Genomic DNA, 7,782 nt, shown 5'->3' with positions numbered 1-7,782 from the left:
TACATCAAATAAAAAAGCTTCTGCACAGCAAAGAAAACAACAATCAGAGTGAAAACACATCTTATGGAGTGAGAGCAAATATTTTCAAAAGATAGATCTGATAAGGGGTTAATCTTCAAAATATGTAGGAACCCCTACAACTCAATAGCAAAACAAACAAATTTTAAAAAACTAATAATCCAATTTAAAAGTGGGCTAAGAGGGGGGCGCCTGGGTGGCTCAGTGGGTTAAAGCCTCTGCTTTCAGCCCAGGTCATGATCCCAGGGTCCTGGGATTGAGCCCTGCATCGGGCTCTCTGCTTAGTGGGGAGCCTGCTTCCTCCTCTCTCTCTGCCTGCCTCTCTGCCTACTTGTGATCTCTGTCTGTCAAATAAATAAAATCTAAAGAAAAAAAAAAGAAAAAAATAAAGTGGGCTAAGGACCTTGGATATTTCTTCAAAGAAGACATAGAAAGGCCAAAAGGTATGTGAAAAAAAATTACTCAGTGTTACTAATTATCAGGGAAATGCAAAGCAAAACTACAATAAGATATCATCACACATCTGTCAGGATGGTTATCATGAAAAATAGAAAAGAGAAGCAGCATTGGCAAGGATGTGGAGAAATTGAAACCCTTAAACACTGTTGGTGCAATTGCAAAATGGTGCTAACACTGTGGAAAGTAGTATAGAGGTTCTCATAAAATTAAAAATAAGAATTTCCTTATAGACCAGTAATCCACATCTGAATATTTACCCAAAAGAATTGAAATCAGAATCTCAAAGTTTCAGAATCAGAATTTTGGCACTTCCATATTCATTGTGGCACTAATCAAAACAGTCAAGGGATGAAAATGTTTATGGACAGATGAATGAATAAGGAAAATGTGGTATGCTTTGCAACCAAGGCCTAGCAGAATGGCACCTGCAAAGGGTGGCAAGAAGAAGGGCTTTTCTGCCATCATTGAGGTAGTGATCAGAAAAAAAAAAAGCATCAGCATTCACAAGCACATCCATGGAGTGGGTTTCAAGAAGCATGCTCCTCAGGCACTCAAAGGGATCCCAAAATTTGCCATGAAGGATATGGGAACTCCAGATGTGCACATTGACACCAGGCTTGACAAAGTTGTCTGGACCAGAGTAATAAGGAATTTTCCATGCCATATCCTTATGTGGTTGTCCAGAATTGCAACAAGAATGAAGATTCACCAAACAAGCTCTACATGGTGCTTACCTATGTACCAGTCATCACTTTCAATAATCTACAGATAATTAATGTGGATTAGAACTAATGCTGATTGTCAAATAAAGGAATAAAACTGAGAAAAATGAAAAGAAAATGTGGCTCATAAATACATTGTAATATTATTAAGCCTTTTTAAAAATATTACTAAGCCTTTAAAAAAAGCTAATTCTGCAAAATATAGCTACACAGATGAACCTTGAGGACATTATGCTAACTAAAATAAGCCAATCACAGAAAAACAAATACTGAATGATTCCACTTAAATGAGGTATCTAAAATAGTCAAAATCAAAGTGTTGAATAGTGGTGACCAGGGCTGGAGGAGGAAGAAATGGGGAGTTACTAATCAATAGCCATGAAGTTTCAGTTAAGCAAGATGTGTAAGCTCTAGAGATCTGTTGTACAACATTGGACCTATAATAAGAAACACTATATTGCTGTACAGAAGCCTTTTATCTTGCTTTGCAGAAGGCTTTTATCTTGATGAAGTCCCAAAAGTTCATTTTCACTTTTGTTTCCTTTTTCTTTGGAGACATGTCTTGAAAGAAATTGGTGTGGCTAATGTGGAAGAGGTTACTGCCTATGATTTTGATAGATTCCTGCCTCATTTCATCCATTGAGGTATTTCATCCATTTCGAGTTTATCTTTGTGTATGAGGTAAGAGAATGGTCAAGTTTCATTCTTCTGCACATAGGTGTCCAATTTTCCCAGCACCATTTATTGAAGAAAAAAACTATCTTTTTGCCACTGGATATTTTTTTCTGCTTTGTTGAAGATAATTTGACCATAGAGTTGCAGGCCCATTACTGGACTCTCTACTCTGTTCCATTGGTCTATGTGTTTGTTTTTGTGCCAGTACCATACTGCTATTTCTTTTTCAACATTTCCTTAGCAATTCAGGGTCTTTCCTGATTCCCTATAAATTTTAGGATTGTTTGTTCCAGAACTTCAGAAAATGTCAGTGGAATGTTGATTGGGATGGCATTGAAAGCATAGATTGCTTTGGGCAGTATAGACATTTTAACAATGTTTATTCTTCTGATCCATGAGCATGGAATGGTCTTCCATCTTTTTATGTCTTCTTCAATTTCTTTCATGAGTGTTCTGTAGTTCCTCGAGTACAGATCCCTTGCCTCTTCTATTTGGTTAGTTTTATTCCCAGGTATCTTACAGTTCTTGATACTACAGTAAGTAGAATCAATTCTCCAATTTCCCTTTCTATATTTTCATTGTTAGTGTATAAGAAAGCAACTGATTTCTGTACATTGACTTTGTATCCTGTCACATTGCTGAATTGCTGTGTGAGTTCTAGTAGTTTGGGGATGGAGTCTTTTGGGTTTTCCATATAAAGTGTCTTGTCATCTGTGAAGACAGAGAGTTTGACTTCTTCTTTTCCAATCTGAACACATTTTGTTTCTTTTTGTTGTCTGACTGCTGATGTTAGGACTTCTAATACTATGTTGAACAACAGTGGCAAAAGTGGGCATCCTTGTCCTGTTCCTGATCTCAAAGGGAAGACTGTCAGCTTGTCCCCATTGAGAATGATATTCGCTGTGGGTTTTTCATAGATAGATTTTATGAAGTTGAGAAATGTTCCCTCTATCCCTATACATTGAAGCGTTTTCATCAGGAATGGATGCTGTAGTTTGTCGAATGGCTTTTCTGCATCCATTGAGAGGATCATGTTGTTCTTCTCTCTTCTCTTACTGATTTGTTCTATCTCATTGATTTGTAAATGATGAAGCACACTTGCAACCTAGGGATAAATTCCACCTGTCATGTTGGGTAAACTTTGTAATGCACTTGGATCCTATTAGCTAGGATCTTGTTGAGAATCTTGACACTCACATTCATCAGGGATACTGGTCTGAAATTCTCAGTTTTGATGGGGTCTTTACCTGTTTTGGGGATCAGGGTAATGCTGGCTTCACAGAAATAGTCTGGAAGTTTTCCTTCTTTTTCTGTTTTTCTGAAACAGCTTCAAGAGGATAGATATTATTTCTTTTTTGAATGCTTAGTAGAATTCCCCAGGAATTCGTCAGGTCTTGGGGTCTAGTTTTTTGGGACATTCTTGGTCTCTGCTTCAATCTCATTATTTGATATTGGTCTATTCAGGTTGTCAGTTTCTTCCTGTTTCAGTCTTGGAAGTTTATAGGTTTCCAGGAATGCATCCATTTTGTCCAGGTTGCTTAACTTATTGGCATATAACTGTTGATAATAATTTCTGATGATTGTTTGTATTTCCTTAGTGTTAGTCATGATCTCTCCCCCTTTATTCATAATTTTATTAATTTGAATTCTCTCTCTTTTCTTTTGGATTAGTTTGGCAGGTGGTTTATCGATCTTATTGATTCTTTCAAAGAACCAGCTTCTAGTTTTATTGATGTGTTCTATCATATCTCTAGTTTCTAACTCATTGATCTCTGTTCTAATCTTGATTATTTCCCTTCTTGTGCATGGGGTCCCTTCTTGTTTCACGGGGGCAACCCGTGAAATGGGAGAAGATATTCACAAAAGACACTACAGACAAAGGGCTATATCCAGATCTATAAAGAATTCTCAAACTCAACACTCAAAAAAAAAGTTAAAAATGTCAAAAAATGGGCAGAAGACATGAACAGATACGTCTCCAAAGAACACATACAAATGGTTAACAGACACATGAAAAATGTTTATCATTAGCCATCAGGAAGATTCAAATCAAAACCACATTGAGATGCCACCTTACAACAGTTAGAATGGCCTAAATCAAGAAGACAATAAACAATAAGTGTTGGAGAGGATGTGGAGAAAAGGGACTCCTCTTACACCACTGCTGGGAATGCAAGTTGGTGTAGTCACTTTAGAAAACAGTGTGGAGATTCCTTAAGAAATTAAAAATAGAGCTACCCTATGACCCTGCATTTGCACTACTGGGTATTTACCCCAAGGATACAGATATAGTGAAAAGAAGGGGCACATGCACCCCAATGTTCACAGCAGCAATGTCCACAATACCCAAACAGTGGAAGGAGCCGAGATGCCCTTCAAAAGATGAATGGATAAAGAAGATGTGCTCCATATATACAATGAAATATTATGCCTCCAACAGAAAGGATGAATACCCAACTTTTGTATCAACATGGACGGAACTGGAGGAGATTATGCTGAGTGAAATAAGTCAAGCAGAGAATGTCAATTATCATATGGTTTCACTTACTTGTGGAGCATAAGAAATAACATGGAGGACATTAGGAGAAGGAAAGGAAAGGTGAATTGGGGGAAATCAGAGGGGGAGATGAAACCTGAGAGACTGTAGACTCTGAGAAACAAACTGAAGGTTTTGGAGGGGTGGGGGTTGGGGCATTAGGTGAGCCTAGTCATGGGTATTAAGGAGAGCATGTATTGCATGGAGCACTGGTTATGGTGCAAAACAATGAATCTTGGAACACTGAAAAAAATGAAATTAATTTTTTTTAAAAAGCACTATATTGTTCACTTAAAAATTTAAGTGTTCTTACCCCCAAAATAATTAGAAAAAAAAACACTTTTGCACTTCAAAACCCTCTTACTCCTGCAGTCAAGGGAAACACATCAGGCACTAGTCAATTACTACCCTCTGACCCACGAAGGTATTTCACTTCCTTTAGAAAATCCAACCTCGGCTTGAGACACTCCAACTTCCCTGAAGATCCCATCTTTTTCCAGAGATATTTGAATAGGTAGAGAAGGCTGCTGAGGTTACCCCTACCACTCTGAAATGATAGTGTGGCTCTACGTTTCACTGCACCACCATGTCTGAGGACTAGTGGGAGGGCAGAAGCTTCTGAAATAGGAGTTCCAAGGATTCATCTGGATAACAAAAAGAAGCAGGAAACTAGTTCCAGAAGATTGCTACTGGATCCAAAGTATACCATTTTTGTATGCAGGGGAAAAAAAAAGATGGAATTTCTTTTCTTCGTTCAGCAAAATGTAAACATCTCCAGACGTGCCCCCACACTCCTTACTTCTAGCAGTTCAATTTGTGCTCTCTGCTTGTAATGAATTTGGCTTTAGGGATTAGCACAGCTTTAAGGATATTGAGTTTGTTTATTTCTGTTTTATTTCTCCTGGAACCATACAGAATGTGCTTAGAGGACAGTCCTGACCTTTGAGGTGTATAATGCTTTCATAATGAATACCATAGGAAATGCATGGCTTTATCATTTCTAACATTTAAAGCAATCTTATACACACAATTGCTAGTGTTGTTGTTGGCCTATAGATGAAGAGACTGAGGCCATTACTGCTTAATCTGTGATGATCCTCTGGTATCCTTCTGGAGAAAAAGTGCCACTTCTAGATAATGGCAATAGAACTTAAATCTAGGATCTGAGCCCAGTAACCTGACAGAGGCCTCTGTAATCATAATTTTCATTTCTAGATCATTTGATTCTCACAACCAGCCTTGAGGCATATAGGGTAAAGTTTAATATATTTCATTATTAAAGGAGAGGAAAAAGAGAGAGAAGTGACATGCCCAAGCTCACACAGAGGTTTATTGATAAAACAAAGACTGTCTGGGTTTTGTAATTCTCACATGTAGCTCATTTCATCAAACATTTGCCTGGCCTGCTTGCAGCAGTTGTTCAGATGAAATGGAATTTCATTCAAAATTAATAGTGTCTCCATGAGTCAACCATACTCTCCTTTCTCTTGGGATGAATGTATTTTTTAAGGATGCCCAGATTCCTACAGGTGCCAAGGTTCTTGGAGATTGTTTAACTGAGTTGGGAGTATTTGCCAAAATGCCAACATTGAAATCAGGCAGTTTGTTGGGACTTTCCTACCTCTACATTTCCATTTCCTTATTTATCCTTTCTCTCTCTTCATTGTTAACTGGTCAGCAAATAAACATGTATATTTCTTTTTCTCTCATTTTGTCTCCCACTGCATTTAGCTCTTTGTCTCAGTGCTCAAACTTCCAGGGGCATTTTGTATCTCCTGGAGACATAGCTAAGTCTTTCTTCTTGTCCCCAGCTATTTTCTTCATTATTTCCTGCAGAAATCAATTCCAGTTTATCACCTTCTACTAGCATCAGTGATAGCCAACAATCCCATATCCAGATTCTACTCTTCCTTTAGAACCCAGAGACCTCTGTATGTATGTGCTTTAAAATTTGTTGACCCAAAGTTTTTTAGCTCTCTTTTTCTTAGGATTGTTTCTTTAAGTCCTGATAGGATGGAAATATTATATTTAGTTTCCACTGGAAAATTACTCATAAGCCAGCCAGGTAATGACTCCGATGTAAAACCAAAAAGCAAAAAGAGCAGCCCTTCAAATCTGAGAAGGAGGCCAGTATGTGAGCAAAACTGAAAGACAAAATACCATCCCTCACCCATGCCCTCCTCCAAATCAGAAACACATAAGAAATTTCTTAACATTTATCCTATTATCAGAAAACACCAAAAAGAAAGGTAATCAAAGGAATAATCAGTCAAAATTTTCAAGCACTTCCCAAGACCTACTAATTCCATGCCTTGTTAAAATAGAGTCCTAAAGTTAGATAAAAAGGGGATTAAAAGTTCATCCTTGGGCTGCCTAGCTGGCTCAGTCAGTAGGACATTTGACTCTTGATCTTGGGATTGTGTGTTCAAGTCCCACATAGGGTATAGAGCTTACTTAAAATAAAGAATAAACAACAGATCCAAAAAAATTTTAATAATATAAAATAAATAAAATAAAATAAAATGTCATCCTTGTCTACCCCTGGTCTTCACATAGTACAGTCCTATATATATTAGAATTACCTGCCCATTGTCGAAGATGTTCAGTAAGTTTCATTATGCAACTTTTCTGTGGGATCATCTGCAATTAGGCAAAGACATGAAAGTTAACTTATTTTTTTATTAGTTTCAGAGGTAGAGTTTAGTGATTCAGTTGCATATAACACCCAGTACTCATTACATCAACTGCCCTCCTTAATGCCCCTCACCCAGTTACCCCATACCCCTACCCACCTCCCCTCCAGCAACCTTCAGTTTTTTCCCTCTAGTTAAAAGTCTCTTGTGGCTTATCTCCCTCTCTGATTTCATCTTATTATTTTTATCTCCCTTCCCCTATGATCCTCTGTTTTGTTTCTTAAATTCCACACATGAGTGAAATCATATGATAATTGTCTTTCTATGACTTATTTTCTTAGCATTATACCCTCTAGCTCCATCCATGTTGTGGCAAATGATGAAAATTCATTTTTATGGCTGAGTAATATTCCGTTATATATATATATATATATGATCATATTTTCATGAAATTTGACTTAAATCACATCAGCTATATGGGCAAAAACTCGAAACATAAATTTTTTTTCCAATTTATTTATTTTCAGAAAAACAGTATTCATTATTTTTTCACTACACCCAGTGCTCCATGCAAGCCGTGCCCTCTATAATACCCACCACCTGGTACCCCAACCTCCCACCCCCCCGCCACTTCAAATCCCTCAGACTGTTTTTCAGAGTCCATAGTCTCTCATGGTTCACCTCCCCTTCCAATTTACCCAAATTCCCTACTCCTCTCTAACGCCCCTTGTCCTCCATG

At 37.6% G+C, this 7,782-nt stretch overlaps 1 pseudogene; it reads left to right on the top strand.

Annotated features, from left to right (window-relative positions):
- Positions 1 to 882: 882 nt before the first annotated feature.
- Positions 883 to 1,263, top strand: LOC122896861 (annotated as a pseudogene).
- Positions 1,264 to 7,782: the final 6,519 nt, after the last annotated feature.

The sequence above is a fragment of the Neovison vison genome, chromosome X (genome assembly GCF_020171115.1).
Source record: "Neovison vison isolate M4711 chromosome X, ASM_NN_V1, whole genome shotgun sequence".
In the NCBI taxonomy this organism is placed as follows: Eukaryota; Metazoa; Chordata; class Mammalia; order Carnivora; family Mustelidae; genus Neogale; species Neogale vison.
This window is presented reverse-complemented; position numbering and strand designations above follow the sequence as displayed.